The sequence below is a fragment of the Stegodyphus dumicola genome, chromosome 3 (genome assembly GCF_044657685.1).
Source record: "Stegodyphus dumicola isolate Sdum_Otavi_A_Nest chromosome 3, ASM4465768v1".
NCBI lineage: Eukaryota > Metazoa > Arthropoda > Arachnida > Araneae > Eresidae > Stegodyphus > Stegodyphus dumicola.
The window spans coordinates 173031467-173048729 of NC_140770.1; the positions used below are offsets into that span (position 1 = coordinate 173031467).

Here is a 17263-nt window from a genome sequence, read left to right on the forward strand (position 1 = left end):
ATATAATTTTGTTTTGCATCAGTATATGGTATGTTAGCAAATTCATCCATACAATACTATGTACATTATTAATTATTATTCTATGTATTTAAAAGTACTTAGATAAATAAAATTGTCTTCCCTACTTCAGATTTTCTGAATATAAAAATGTAAAAAAAGCGCAAACTTAAATTAGTTGGGGAATGGATCAGTATCTATGCAATCAGCTGCCCTATGTATTGGATCTTTACTTACTCTTCCAGTTTTGCGTGACTATTTAATTCATTTTCAAGAGTTTCAAAATGATCAATACAGCTTAAAGTATTTACTGAAATTACATTAACCTAACAGCTTAAAGTATTGTTATTTTTTAGATGAGTTTGATTTTGAATTTTAAGTAATCCCAGTGGTGGTGGTATTCCTCCAGATTGTATTTTGAAGCAAATAAGATCTAGGCTAGAATGGTCTTGGAGTGATGCATCTTGGATAAATAAAATATGGGCAAGGATTCTGCCTAGGAACAATTATCTGGGCACATTACTGGTACTTTCTGGTTGTTGAGTTGAACTTGAAGTTAAATAACTTTTTTGCTAGAGTAATCCAATTTTGAACAGACAGTAACATACAATAGGATATTGATCTAGGAAACCTTGCGTTAAAGACTCAATAAGAATTTTCTGTCTTAAATGTAGTGCAGAACCTAATTTTGATTTTTGATTGAAATACCTATCAATCAATATCTTTAAATTTGTACATAACTGAAACAAAGTCATGAATGCAAGTTTTTCTGAACTGGAAAAGTAAACTGAAAAAATGTTTTTAATACATCCCAATCCTTAGTTCGCAGGTATAAAATGACAAAAATCTGGAAATATAGTTATTTCTCTTTGTCAGGTATACCTTTTGCACTACAATGTTTAGGAAAAAAAAAATGTAAAGTTTCTTCATACTATAAGAGCTTTTGTTGGATCTAATGCAGGATAGATCAGTTAATCTTTGTCTGTAGAAACAATTTTTGATTTTTCTTCGGTAAAAGTTTTAAGGTTTTTGACCTTGTTTGCATTTACAAGGTTGTTAAAAAATCAATAAATTTCTTAATTTAAAAACAACATTAAAAGCATTTCAAATAAATCATGAAACAACATTAAAATTACTCATACTAAATTAGCATTTACAGCAAATTTTGGTCTTTATGAATTCAGCAGGTTACCTTTTGGATGGAGAAATTCTCAACTGTTTTACGAAGAGCTCCTAGACAAATTATAAACAAATATTGAATTCAGTTTGCTCTAAATTATTTTGATGACATCCCAGTATTCTCCTATAATTTTGAAGAACATTTTCAACATCTTAAAAATAATTTTGATATATGTGGGAAAGAAAATATATGTGGAAAGTGCCACTTTCTTTAAGAAAAAATAAGTTTTCTAGGATATGAATTTCAAGAAGAAAATATCAATCTAGTAATGCAATTATAGAAGTTATTAAAAAATTGCAGCCACCTGAAAATGTTAAAGAATTACAAAGATTTCTTGGAAGTATTAATGTGTATCATAAATTTGTTCTAAATTATACAAAAAATGGTCCATTCTAACATATTTAATTAAAAATATACTTCATATAAATGGGTAACTGAATGTTAAACTGCCTTTCAAAATTGAAAAGATGCTTTTATTTCCAGACCCATTTTAACTCTAAGCCAAAATATCCCTGTAATGTATTGTAGCTTTCAATTCTCGAATGTTAAGATCTTGTGAGAAAAACGATGCAATTACTGAATTGGGATGCTTAGCCATTATAGATGCCATAGCTATTTGCATAGAAATCATTTTACCGTAGATACTGATCATTCTGCTTTAGTTTGGCTTATGAATATAAGACATACTATCGATAGATTGTTTCTGTGTATGATTTTGATGTAAAACATAAAAAAAAAAAACGGTTCTACTAATATTGAAGCTGGTATGTTTGCTAGGAATGTACCTAGGTACTGTTTGTCAACATTTGTGAGTATAGACTAATTTATTATCATTAAAAAAAAAAAAAAAAAAAAAAAAAAAGAAGAAGATCATCAAAATTTAGATGATGTTTGTAACCCTAAATCTAGGAAAATTGATGGCATGTTAACAATGAAAAGCAAGATTTGTACAGTCAAAAGTCGTTAATCCGGACTCGTCGGGACTTCAGCGATTCCGGATTATCGATTTTTCCGGATTATAGATCATCAGTTTAAATCTCGTAAGATGGCATGCAGAAATTACAAAATTAAAAATATGAAACCGTAATTTATGAAATAAAGAACAATTATGATCTAAAGGGTATCAAAATTTACAAAAAGAAAAAGCTTAATATTTATTTGTTTACTTTATTAAACATTTCCTTCAATGTAAGTTGCTTCGTTTCATGTGATAATACTTTCTCTTTAATTCTATTAAACAGACATAATTTCTTGTTTAGTTACAAAGTTCCGCTGTTCAAGTCCTATAATTGATGTGTTGAGAATACCGACTAATTTGTCAATCGAAATGTTTTCGTTTTCAATAACCTCTGGGTCACTTTCTTCACTATCGGAAGCGAATTATAATGACGAGGAACTTGATTTAAATCATATCAAAGACGGAGTATATCGAGATGAAATACTACACTTAGTACGGAATTATAAACCAAATAAAATAAAAACATCTGCCCTGAAGATAAGGATAGTGCTGACAGATCAACTTCCAATCCGCCGCGTGAAATTGATAAACAGATTTCGGATTTCAAAACATACTTTCGCTTTGTAGATACAAATTACGTATTAGTAAATATATATCGGAAATTCTATTTGACATAATCTTTCTAATCTATCATAATATAATAATGACGTTTCTGCCCCCCCCCTCCGCCGCAAAGCAGCGTGAAATTGATAAACAGATTTCGGATTTCAAAACATACTTTCGTGGAGGTAGTAAATATATATCAGAAATTCTACTTGACATAATCGAAAGTTCAAGCTTACTTTTATAAAATTGCTCTAACAGTCTGCAAAAAATAATAAGCCGGATCCAATTCAAAGATTAAGGAACAACGCAACCAGCAACATTAACTGAATTAGATAATAATTCAGAAGTCAAACAACAAAAATCAGCGTTATACCTATAAAATTTTCACAGGACTAGTTTCGATGGTTTTACTGAACCATCATCTTCAGCTGCAAAACCGCAAATGAACAAGATAGGAAATAATGATTAGATAAGATAAGAAAGCCTGGACAAGAATAAGCAAGTGGCGCCATCTGTTGGCGAAACCAGAACTAAAACATAATTTCTCTAAAAGCCGAAGGCAAATTTGGATTGGAATTAGGATCGTTAACTAGAACAGAAAGATTTTTATGAATGTGAAATGCCTCTAGAAAATCCAGTTCTCCAATGGAAGATGTTTTTTGAATAATTTTGGCAGCAGAAAAATTGAAAGTGTGATTTTCGGACCAACAATGTTGAGCAACAGAAGACCTCTGTGTTTCCTTTTTTCTAACATATGCCTCATGTTCTTTGACGTGAAATTTTAAGGCTCTCTTAGTTTGGCCAATGTAAATTAAACCACACTGGCAAGGAATCCTATAAATACCCCAGGAATTCATATCCGGAATGGGGTCCTTGAGTATAGAAGTTGGAATTTTATTGATGGGAGAAAAAACAACCCGAAAGTTAAATTTCTGCAAAATATGTGCAACTTTATAGCTAATTGATGGAAAGAAGGGAATGACAACAGAATTTTTATAATCTCCTAAAATAAGAGTGTGGCTTTTAGTGTGTTGAAATGAGAATTTTTTAACTGCTTGATTAATAATGTTGGGTGAAAAGCCCCTGTCAATAGCTATTGCTTTTAAATAATTTAGTTCTTCATCAAGGGCTAGTTTGGAGGAGCAAACTTGAAGAGCACGGAAAACATAGGAATAAAATGAAGCTAACTTTTGTTTAATCGGATGACATGATTTAAAGTGTGGTGGAAGGCAAACCGATGAAGGTTTACGGTAAACTGTAGTACTGAAGTTGGATGTGTTACGTGTGACCAGAATGTCGAGAAACGGAAGAGAATTGCAAGTCTCAAGTTCAAAAGTGAACTGAATAGCAGGATCAATAGAATTCATTGTTGAAAGAACTTTATTTAAATCATCTTTATTACCTTCAAACAGGGTAAAAGTATCGTCTACGTAGCGGAACCATGCCGGGAAGTTTAAAGTTTCAAACAATTTTGATTCATAATAATGCATGTAGATATCAGCCAGGATGGGACTGAGGGGACTTCCCATGGCTAATCCCTCAGTTTGCTTGTAATATTTATTTTGGAAAACAAAATGTGTTTGTTTCAAACAGAGTTGAGTGAGAGAAATTAGCTCATCAATTTCGATGCAAGAGAAATGAAATTCGCGAAGTCTGGTTTCTAGACATCTTAATGCACCCTCCACTGGGACATTGGTGAATAATGATTTTACATCAAAAGAAACCATGAGTAAATTACTAGGAGAAATGTTTTTAACCTTTTTTACAAACTCTATTGAATTTTTTATGGTGTAAATGTTATTGCCTAATAGAGTGGAAAATCTAGAAACTAAATATTTAGCTAAAGGATACGAGGCAGTACCTAAATTTGATACAATAGGGCGGAAAGGAATACCACTTTTATGAATTTTGGGAAGAGCATATAATCTGGCACAATTCGCAACAGATGGGATAAGCGAATGTTTTAAGTTGCTTGAAATGATTTGCGAAGATTTGATCGCAGTTTTTATTTTGGATAAGTCCGAAGGTGAAGGATCTTTAGGGATCGGATTATATGGTCCTTCGTTTAAGAGTTTAGTGACACCATCGATGTAAGTGTTCTTATCCATGACGACTATCTGGCCACCTTTGTCGGCCTTTGAAATGATAATATCCGGGTTAGAATGAATTTCGCGCATTGTAGCTCTTTCTCTCGCAGTTAGATTTGGTTTCAAAGGTTTATTATTGAATTTCACATTATGAGCGATAAGATGCCTAATCATTTCTTTCTGTGAATCTGAAACTTTACTGAACTTGAAAGCTTTTTCGATAGGAGCCAAAATCTTTGGAATCGAGGGTTTACAGGTTTGTGAGAAGTTAAAATTATATTTTAGAATTCTCTCTTGTTCTTCTGAAAGACTAACATTAGAAATATTAACTGTTGGCTTGATGTTTACAATGGGAAGATTTTTTGAACTACTTGAACTGGAAGACTGTAAAAGAAGTTTTTCGAATTTAACTGCAAGGGTGTTTTTATGACTGTTAACTGCATTCTCCGTTCTAGACCAAGACTTTTGCTCAAGGCCAGTGAATTTTGGATATGATTTAGCGAGTTCCAGATGAAGCTTATAGAGTTCATGTTCAACTTTGGACAATTGTTGACGTGTATCCCTTATCACGGACCGAAGTAAGGCAAGCTTGCAATTTAACAGAATTCTTGAAACGCGACTCGAAAGTTTTTGATTAGTTTTGATTTGAATAAAATTGGGGATCAATTTTTTACATTTAATAGCTATTGACAGGGGCTTTTCACCCAACATTATTAATCAAGCAGTTAAAAAATTCTCATCTCAACACACTAAAAGCCACACTCTTATTTTAGGAGATTATAAAAATTCTGTTGTCATTCCCTTCTTTCCATCAATTAGCTATAAAGTTGCACATATTTTGCAGAAATTTAACTTTCGGGTTGTTTTTTCTCCCATCAATAAAATTCCAACTTCTATACTCAAGGACCCCATTCCGGATATGAATTCCTGAGGTATTTATAGGATTCCTTGCCAGTGTGGTTTAATTTACATTGGCCAAACTAAGAGAGCCTTAAAATTTCGCGTCAAAGAACATGAGGCATATGTTAGAAAAAAGGAAACACAGAGGTCTTCTGTTGCTCAACATTGTTGGTCCGAAAATCACACTTTCAATTTTTCTGCTGCCAAAATTATTCAAAAAACATCTTCCATTGGAGAACTGGATTTTCTAGAGGCATTTCACATTCATAAAAATCTTTCTGTTCTAGTTAACGATCCTAATTCCAATCCAAATTTGCCTTCGGCTTTTAGAGAAATTATGTTTTAGTTCTGGTTTCGCCAACAGATGGCACCACTTGCTTATTCTTGTCCAGGCTTTCTTATCTTATATAATCATTATTTCCTATCTTGTTCATTTGCGGTTTTGCAGCTGAAGATGATGGTTCAGTAAAACCATCGAAACTAGTCCTGTGAAAATTTTGTAGGTATAACGCTGATTTTTGTTGTTTGACTTCTGAATTAGTATTTATTCGGCGTGTTATTGTGTCTTAATTGAATTAGATAACTTTAGCTTAGCGTATAACTCCGTTACACATTAAACGCGCATGCGCACAAACATATTCGCAGCCGTAAGGGTCTTACGTGCTCTCGTAAACGCCTGTGCGCATGCGTGAACGCGACGCATGCGCAGAAAGTTTGTAGCTTTGAGGTCCGGATTATGGGTGTCCGAATTAACGACTTTTGACTGTATACTATTGGAGTTCTAATGTTTCTTCATACTAAAAAGCTCATACTGAATTTGGTCATATTGGTGTATCATCAGTGTTAAATTAGTTATCTCATCAATATTATTGGGCAGGAATAGTACAAGAGATTAGAAATTACTGTAAACATCATGAAATGTATCAATTTAGTAAGAAAAATTTAATGTGAGTACTACTACCATCGGTAAGCGAAGCTTTTGAATTATTATCTGTTGATAACTGTTGGTGCTTTAAATTATTTTAATTCTACTAAAAAGTATATTCATTTTATTATATATCATGCTTTTTGTTATACAGTCAAAAGTCTTTAATCCGGACTCATCGGGACTTCGGTGATTCCGGATTATCGGTTTTTCCGTATTATAGATCATCAGTTTAAATCTAGTAAGATGGCATGCAGAAATTATAAAATCAAAAATATGAAACCATAATTTATGAAATAAAGAGCAATTATGTTCTAAAAGGTATCAAAATTACAAAAAAAAGCTTAATATTTATTTGTTTACTTTATTAAACATTTCTTTCAACACGCACATGCATAAAGCATACATTACGCATAATCGAAATTAGGAAATTGCAACCAGAAAACTATTTGATGTGTATTCGTGATATTTATAATGACGAGGAATTTGATTTAAATCATATCAAAGACGGAGTACATCGAGATGAAATACTGCATTTAGTAAGAAATTATAAGCCGAATAAAATAAAAACATCTGCCCTGAAGATATGAAAGATCAACTTCCAGTTCAAAGCGTGGCACGGCGGACCCCCCCTCCATTTTCCTTTATCCATTTTTTGCAGCAGTTTCACTTTTTGTTTGATGGGCATCGAAACATGCTTTCGCTTTGTAGATCCTTTGGCAGCTCCAGAATCGGAAATTCTTTTTGACATAATCAAAAGTTCAAGCTTACTTTCATAAAATTGCTCTAACAGTCTACAAAAAATAGTAAGCTGGATCCAATTAGAAGATTAAGGAACAGCACAATCTGCAACATTAACTGAAATAGATAATTAGATAATTTTAGCTTAGCTTATACCGTCCATTATACATTAAACGCACATGTGTAAACATGCCTATGCGTAAAGGTATTATGCGTATGCGGAAACACATTATGCGTTTATGCATGCGCAGAAAGTTTGTAGTTTTGAGGTCCGGATTATAGATCATTCTGGATTATGCGTTTCCGCATGCACAGAAAGTTTGTAGCTTTGAGGTCCGGATTATAGATCATTCCGGATTATGGATGTCCGGATTAAAGACTTTTGACTGTATATGGACATTTGCTTGTGAAAGTACTGATAAGGTTAGGTTGCTTCTGAAAATACTGATAAAGCTAAGTTTTTAGTAAGTACTGATACTTGTGCATAAATTGTGTAAAACAATTTTTTCAGATTCAGGTCTGAAAGAACATTTTTAGTGATAGAAATGCTTCCTTTTACTTCCTTAAAGTTTGAACATTTTTTGAAAAGCCGGAAGTTTATGCAATTACTATTGCTAATAGACCACAAACTAATGACAAAGTTTATTTATTTATGCAAATGCCAGACATTTGGACACTAAGCCATTAGCCTTGATCTTGCTTCCCAATATTTAAGATCAGTAGAATTAAAAGTAATAGTGCAGTACATTTGTCAGTATGCTCCTTATCCGTGGACTGTCCAGAGTTACAAAGAATACAGACAGAAGAGTCCTTAAGCCTAACTAATGGCAAAGTAGAAAGAGTTAATCAAACTATTATAACTAGATTAAAAGGTAAATTATATTATTATCAAGGTAATATTGCATGGACAGAACTGTTACCTCAAGATGAGTATAATAACACTTCGAATTCTGTAACAAAATTCTCATCATCATACTTAATGTATGGAAAACTATTTTATGTTCCCTTAATTGGAAATTATTGTTTGTACCCAGCAGTTGAAGAAGCTAGGAAAATAGTTCAGAAAAGGTCTGGTGGATTATCATAATGAAAACAAAAATAGATATGACTTCTATTTTAAAGCAAATAATTTTAAACCTGGTGATTTAGTAATGTATGAGGAATTTCAATATCCTAACACTAGAAAACTTTCTCCTCCTTTTTCAGGCTCTTATACAATTTTTAAACAATATTCTGAAGTTACTTTTGAAATGTCTTAACCAAATTCTTTTACTGAAGGGAATCCAGAAATTGTGTGTTCTAGAAGGCTTAGACCTTTTAATCCAGCAACTATATTTAAATTAACTGTTAGAAATAGTAAAATACCTATTGCTACTAAATTTGATTTTCCAAATTATTCGTTAAACTTTCTTCAAACCTTTAAAACTATTTGCATTCCGGATATGAGTTTTTGTATCCCGGATAACTTGATGGAAGTCTCTAAAATCACGTTTTACAATTTGAACAGAATACCATATTCCTCGAAGACAAAAGTATACTCTGACCTGAAAATCACACTATGTGTATTACTCCTTGCATTCTCTCCTTAGGAGGATACAAGCAGTAATAGCACATGCCCTTTATTCCCCTAGATATACTCCTAATATTTTTTAAGAGGGTGAGCTACAGCTATGAACTGGCCGAGTGTTTCACCAGTGACATTCCTGTAGCCATAGTTTCTGCACAAATGCTACCGCACTTACAGGCACGCTATACAAATCAAAATTTTCTTATGGTAATGTAAAAGCTTATTTTATGGTAATGTAAAAGCTTTATTTAGTAATGTAAAAGCTTATTTAATAGTATATTATTAAATGTTTAAGACCTAACTTGAGTATACAAGTTATTTGTCTGAATTTGAATTTTTGTATATTTATGTTTTTATTGCATTTATATAATTTGAGGAATTTTATAACCATAAATCATAAATAGAAACTTTGATATATTCATAATTCACACAAGCTAATTACCTTGTATAAAAGGAATGGAGGTTTTTGCTTCCTGTTATATGTATAAAAATCCTACAGTCATAGACAATTAGTTACACTGATTTGCTTGTAGAGGACCTGCCCATATATTTTATCAAAGTGTATTATGTTATTGTACCATATTTCATTACTTTTCTAGGTTTAAAATGTCTGAAGTCCATTTTCTATTGCTTTACAATGCAAAAATTTGGATCTTTTCATAAAGAATAAATACTTTGTTTTAATAGAATTTCATGTATATTTAAAAGAACGATTTTGGTCTGTTTTGACTGCAACAGATTTTACAAAAGATTTTCAAAGACGTCTTTTTTTTGTGATACTCCTAAATTATATTTTTATGTGTCATTTTGCATGTTAAGATATGAGAAGGCACATAAACAAAATAACGGCATAATGAAGCTTTTGAAGAAAATTATTTTCTTTCTCACTGAAAAAGCAGCCCATTTTAAAATTTTGCTTACATATGCTGTCCCAGAAGAAAAGAAAGAAAATTCAAGATAAATTCATATTTAAAGTATAACTTGAGTAATGCATTGCATAAAATGTATGAAATGACTATAAATACCTTCTACAATTTGAAATATAAAAAAGTCAACTGAAAATTGAATAATTGTAATAAATTTGGATATGAGCAATCGAAAAAAGGGAGAACTGTATTAAAAACTAGCTATTTCAAGTTATGGTAATTTATTGTTATAATTACATAAATGAATAATATGTTAAGAATAGAGTAAAGTAAGGAGTAATGGTTTAGAATCAAAAAACTATTTTTACCTTTGAATGATTGTTCCTTTTACCTCTAGATACAAGAAAAAGCGAAGGCTACAATTAAAATGAATGAATGTAATATTTATTATTATTATATGGAGTACTACAGTCAAAAGTCGTTAATTCGGACACCCATAATTCGGAATGATCTATAATCCGGACCTCAAAACTAAAAACTTTCTGCGCATGCGCCGCGTTGACACATGCGCATAGGCGTTTACGCGTGCGCGTAAGACCTTTTACGACTGCTCATATGAGTGTGCGCAAGTGCAGAATACGTTTTCGCGTGCGCGTTTTATGTATAATGGACGTATAAGCTAAAATTATCTAATTATCTATTTCAGTTAATGTTGATGATTGCGTTGTTCCTTAATTTTCAAATTGGATCCGGCTTATTATTTTTTGCAGACTGTAAGAGCAATTTTATAAAAGTAAGCTTAAACTTTCGATTATATCAAATAGAATTTCCAATATATATTTGTTAATATGTAAAGGATCTAAAGCGAAAGTATGTTTTGAAATCCGAAATCTGTCTATCAATTTCACGCTGCTCGGCGGGGGGATCGCCGCGGCGGGCGCGTAATGAATTGGAAGTTGATCTGTCAACACTATCCTTATCTTCAGCGCAGATGTTTTTATTTTATTTGGCTTATAATTCCTTACCAAATGTAGTATTTCATCTCGATATGCTCCGTCTTTGATATGATTTAAAACAAGTTCCTCGTCATTATAATTCGCTTTCGATAGCGAAGAAAGTGACAGAGGTTATTGAAAACGAAAAAATTTCGATTGACAAATTAATCGGTGTTCTAGACACAGCAATTATAGGACTTGAACAGCGGAACTTTGTAACTGAACAAGAAATTATGTCTGTTTAATAGAATTAAAGAGAAAGTATTATCACATGAAACGAAGCAAAACTTAAACAACTTACATTGAAAGAAATGTTTAATAAAGTAAACAAATAAATATTAAGCATTTTCTTTTTGCAAATTTTGATACCCTTTAGATCATAATTGTTCTTTATTTCATAAATTACGGTTTCATATTTTTAATTTTAGAATTTCTGCATGCCATCTTACGAGATTTAAACTGATGATCTATAATCCGGAAAAATCGATAATCCGGAATCGCCGAAGTCCGGACGAGTCCGGATTAACGACTTTTGACTGTATTAAGGAGTAATGGTTCAAAATCAGGACAGTTTTTACCTTTGAGTAATTGTTCCTTTTACTTTTGCATACAGGAAAAGATAGCTACCATTAAAATGAATGTCATAATTTTTATTAAGAGTATTTTTTAAAAATTTTATTTGGAATGTTTTAATGCAATTATCAATAATCTTTAAAAGAATTGAGATCTTTTAAGAGGGCTCATAACTTATTTATTTTAAAAGCAATTACTTCCAACCTTTTACAGCTGATTACATAATATAGCTGCTTTCTGAAATAGTAATCAGAAAGTTTGTGTTGCCACAAATATTTTTATAATTTAATCTGCTTTGTGACAAAAATTTTCGTCATGTTTCCACCTTGCGTGCGCAGTTTAAAACATTCTGTTGCATAATTTAATACCATATTTAATATATAGCTTTTATAACATTTGGAAACTACTGTGAACCTAAAAATCTAAAAATTTCATGTTAAATTTTTATTTTATTTTGAGTTGAGTTTATAAAATGTATTTTATTAAAAAAATCTGTAATGTTTTCGTCCATAAAATTTTTCAATATTAAAATATTCGTCAGATTTTTGGTTCAGTTAGAAAATAGTGCCTATATAAAGAATTCCATCCAATTTCAAGTATGTACCATTAGCCCATTTTTAAAATATCGTGCGCAAGGTGGAAACATGCCGAAATATTTTGTAACAAAGAGGATTGAATTACAAAAATGTTTGTGGCAACACAAGCTTTCTGGTTACTAGTTTCCAAAGCAGCTATATTATGTAGTCAGGTGTAAAAGGTTGGAAGTAATTGCTTTTAAAATAAATAAAATATCCCAATTTTTTCAACAGTCGCATATTCGAAGATCATAAGGGGTTTAAAGTAACTCCTGAAGCATCCTACAACCACTTGTGAAATAACACATTAGTCAGGCAGAGACTACCCAATTTTTATATTGGAAGGTTTTGAAAATTGTAGAACCTTCTGTTTGTATAAAGTAAGAAAGTGAAATAAATGTGAAATATAATCAAGGATAAAAACTATAATTTCAGTAAAATACTATGATATTTACGGTGTTAAAAGGCAGAATATAAATCTGAAAACTAGAATATTATACTTTTTTTGTGATTTGTTATAATGTATTGAAATCAGAGCTTGATTAACTCTTAATCAAAAAAAGCATGTGCTTAGGGTATCAAGGATAGGGAACGCGCACACACACACACACACACACACACACACACACACACACACACACAAAAAAAAAAAAAAAAAAAAGTCCTTGAACTCATGGAGAAGGGACACTACCAAAAAATCTCACTGTTGGTTTTACCACGGAATGCATGGTGCAGCTAAACCAAGACCAGAGAAGAGAAATTTGATAAAACAGGTGTTATGTAGTAAATGTATCATGTCAGGGCCCCAAAATCTTTCAAGTGCTTAGAGTCTGTAAAAGTCTTAATCCAGCCGTGGTTGAAACAGGTTGATATTTTTGGTATTTTATTATGAAAGTGAGGAAATTTTGGAAGACTTCCCTGAAGAATTATGACATTATTTTGAATATACAAAAGCAAGGGCTTTTTCAGATTGGACTGAAAATAAAAATATCAGCAAGCTTATATAGGTTGTGTTTATTTTCAAAGCTATAATGCTCAAAATTTGTATGTTGCATTATTTAAAAATTATTATTTAATGCAAAATTTTGTGGTTTGTTTTCCCATATTGTTATATTTCTCTTTATTTTTGAACAACTTTTTCTATAAAAAAGGCTTTTTTTCCATAAACATACCTTATTCTCTTTTAGAAGGGGATAAATACAGGGTGTTTATAAAGTCCTGGGCTCATTTTGATGTTTAATAACTCATAAAATAATATAGATTAAAATTAATAACATAAATGGTTAGATAGACTCAAAAAGTTTCGTGACCTTTGTCAATGAACTTCCACGTGTGCCCTCTTCGTCGCACAGAGAATATCAAGTTGATATTCAATTTCACGCCAGGACCGGCAAGCATGTCAGCATCCACAGAGGCTATTGTGGTTGTAATTCTAGCTTTAGGTCATCCATGTTCGACAGTCTCCTCCTGTAAATGTTGTTCTTTACAAATCCCCAAAGGAAAAAGTGAGGTGATCAGATGATCTGGGTGGCCAAGGAATTGGACCTCCTCGCCCAATCCATTTCCTGTAAAATGGTTATTCAAATAATTACGAAAGATGCTACCCCAATGAGGTGGTGCACAATCTTGTTGCAAAAAACATGTGGCTGAAGCTCTTCTAGTTGTGGAAATACAAAGTTTTTCAACATGTATATATACGACTGATGAGACTGTCTTTTCTGTAAAAAAGAAAGGCCCAATGACTCGGTCATGCATTAGTCCACACCACACATTAACCTTTGGGGAATCCTTTTGAGCCGCATGATATTCATGGGGGTTTCCAGATCCCCATATGTGCACATTATGGCAATTACCAATTCCAGAAAGATGAAAGGATGCCTCGTTGAAGAACATTATGCGCTTTTAGATTATGCAGATGATATTTGGAAAAGTACAGATATTTAGACTGGAAAATGAAATTATGTGAAATTAACCACACGCACAGACGATATTTACAAAAGTAAATATATTCAACCTGAAAAGGAAAATATATAAGTTATTCCATCAATAAATGCCATAAGTTTGTTTGTATCGTCATTATTTTATAAGTTATTAAATTGGGTGCGGGACTTTATAAACACTGTAAGATGAAATACAAACTTTAATCTGCAGTTGTCCCATAACTCCTTTTTAATTTCCTTTTTATTTTCTATTTCCATTCTAAAAATATTAATTGCCTATAATAAATCTGCATCACTTCAAAATAATGCTTTCTTGCATGATTCTAACACAGTGTTAATGCTACAGCATTTGTGTAATGCTTCAACCAATCAAAGTATTTTCAATGAAATGAAATAAAGTTTCTTGGGGAGGGTTGATATGGGATCATTATACTTTTTTTTATCAATATTGTATTAAAAAAATAATAATCAGTTTCCTTTTTATAGGTGACAAGCTGAAGCTCTTACGGCAGCTGCTTGTACATCTGTATTAACTTTCTGCATTTGAATCTGCATTTGTATTTAAGGTGAGAGAAAATTTTCTATACTAAGAGAAATACTTAAAGGGATTTCTTTAGCCAAGCTTTAAATGGGATTAAGTAATTTTTGAACCATGATTTCACTGTAATGTTTGCTTGCTAATCATGTATTAAAACATATAAATTCTGAAATGAATGTGACATTTGTTAACCCGTGAGCGAGCGAGCGCCCGATTAAAGAAACCTTTCTGAAAACACGGCTATTTTCCCCAAGTGGTTGTGGTTCAGTGTAGTCTCCTCCAAGGCTCTCTCTCTTTATGTTCTAAAGTTTTTCGCCGAAAATTTTATTCGAAGTTTTGTTTTAATCTGATTGGGTCTTTCAGACCCATTGCGCCTATTCACATTGCTGTAAGGTAATTCACTTGTGGTAGCATAGAAAGCTGCAAACGTGGCGTAATTTATCCTATAAGGAAGAAATGTTACGTTTGCAAAAATTATTTGATTTATCAACTGTTGAAGACTCCATTGAAGAAACTGATGATGAAAGTTATAATGAATTTTTTAGTTCTCATGATACTGATTCAGAAATTGAGATGCATTCTGAAAACGAAAATGAGAATGACATTTATTGCTTTATTGGAAAAGGCAAAAACCCAATGGTAAAAAAGTCTAAAGTTTTTATAAGTTTTCATAAAGATGTCTATGTTTTGATGACATAGGAACTCGCATCATCCAGAACGAATCAGATAAACTTGCACCTATAACAGAGTTTTTTGAAGATTTTGTGAATGACTGCCAGCAGTATTACGCTGTCGGTGAGTTCATAACAATTAATGAAAAACGTGAAGCCTTCCGATGAAGATGTTCTTTCAGGCAGTATATTCCTGATAAATCTGAATAATAATATCTGAACAACCTAAATAAAAGTATAATGAATTTCTAATCAATTCGATATTAATATAATACGCTTTTCTATTCCTTTAAACAATTTTATATCATAAAAATATTATAGAAATTAAAAATTTTATTTTTATAGTTTGCATAAGTTTGATCATAAAATTTTGGCAATGGTGTAACACTTTTACCTGAAGCGTAAGTTTTTTCTTCAAAAAACACGAGCCGAGTTTTTTTGGACCCAGGGCGCGTGCTCGTGTAACTGAAAAGAGTGTGCCGTGCTCCCAGGCTTAAAAAGTTAAAACCTTTTGAGTTTTTAATCACCTGCAGCTGTCCTTTGTCAAAAATAGGAAGAATGGTAAAAGTAATTGTGTATGCTAAGAAAAGAGGAAAACCCAGAAAGCTGCATTATGAAAAGCTCATTAAAATGGAAAAATGAAAAGGAAAAAGAGAAATAACTGATGTTATGAAGAGTAAGAAAACCTAGCTCGGAAGTAAATTCCAAAAGGGTTGTAATCAAGCAGGAAAACTTGATAACAAATCTTAGAACAAGAGAAATATTATGAACACTTGAAAATGACATCAGTCATTAATGTCATGTAGAAAGTAAATCATACAAGATAGCTGTAAAAGAAAACAAACCCAGCAAACTAAAGGAGAAAGTAATAATGTCTGCAATTGGCATTCATTCAGTGAAAATTTTCTGTCAATTTTAGAAGTTTCCTTAGAAAAAAGCAAAAAGTTTTCATTAGTATTTATTCTTTAGGATGATTACGGTTTAGTCAGAGTCTACATTTGCAGCATGTTTCGTTGATGCACAAAAACTTGTTTTACCATTTTTATTTCAAATGCTACAGTATTTGACTACAGTATTCAATGAACTGTTGAATGTGAGCATATGCTTCTCTTGGCTGATATTTAGCCTGAATTAAAATTAGAAAAATGACACCTGCTAGCAAATGAACTGAAGTGCCATTTCGTAAAAATTTAGAAAACAACTCTTGTAGATTACACTGATCATGCAAAACAGCTTATTTAACAAAAGTATATGAAGCTTTGTTACAGTACTTTGAATGCATAACAATTATTTGCTAAGTCTAATGTAGCTTCACACTATGTGCAAAGACAGTGTTTAGTTGAAAGGTGCAGTATGTCTTCATACCGGAAAAAGAGAGAGTTCATTATCTCTCATTCTAATTAATAAATTGACAAATTTTAAATTCAATTTTTTATGTCTAAAAATGTTGCTTATGATGTGTGTTAGATTAATTTCTAACATTGGTCTAACATACATATTTTGACACAATAAACCTTTTTCTGGAATGACTTGCCAATTTTTTCCATAATTCATATTTGCCCCTCAAATTATGTATATATTTTGTAAAAATTATACCAGCTATTTTGGAGATATTCACATTTAAAACAGCACCAAAAAGTTACACCTGGAGAATTTCAAACTTACAGTAACCTGACTCCCTCTCTTCAGTGCATGTCTACGTGCTAAAATCTTCTGAAACTTTAAAACTCAGTTTGTTTATTCTGCATTTTACTTGTAATTCTTTAAGAGGAATTTATAAAAAAGAAATTCATTCTTTTTTTAATATGATACTTAGAATCGTTTGCCATATCAAAGATTTAGAATTTGAATTTTATGTATGATTTAAGCATACCAGTATGGGTGAAAAGCATATCAATATGCATCAGACTATGTGAAGAGTAGATTTTAAACAAATCAGAGTACTTGTCATAGAAATACGCAATTTTCCATTTTGGAGATATGTCAGGCATGACAGGTTAAAAATCTTAAATTTGTTCCATGTTCATAGCTGCAAAATCATTCGTTACACAAGTTTTCATAGTTGGTGTGCAAAATTTTCCCCTCAGTATGTGTATAAACACATGTGTATAATAACAATAAACATAACAATTTCTTAGGATGAT

At 31.8% G+C, this 17263-nt stretch overlaps 1 protein-coding gene across 4 annotated transcripts in view; it reads left to right on the top strand.

The window, feature by feature from the left end:
* Lrr47 (Leucine-rich repeat 47) overlaps positions 1–17263 on the top strand; it is a 129775-nt gene that overhangs the window by 16772 nt on the left and 95740 nt on the right. For all 4 annotated transcript variants that reach the window (XM_085813623.1, XM_085813624.1, XM_035356118.2 and 1 more), the window contains one exon: positions 14397–14476. The gene's annotated coding sequence lies outside the window, so the exon portion shown is untranslated. The remainder of the gene's footprint in view (positions 1–14396; positions 14477–17263) is intronic.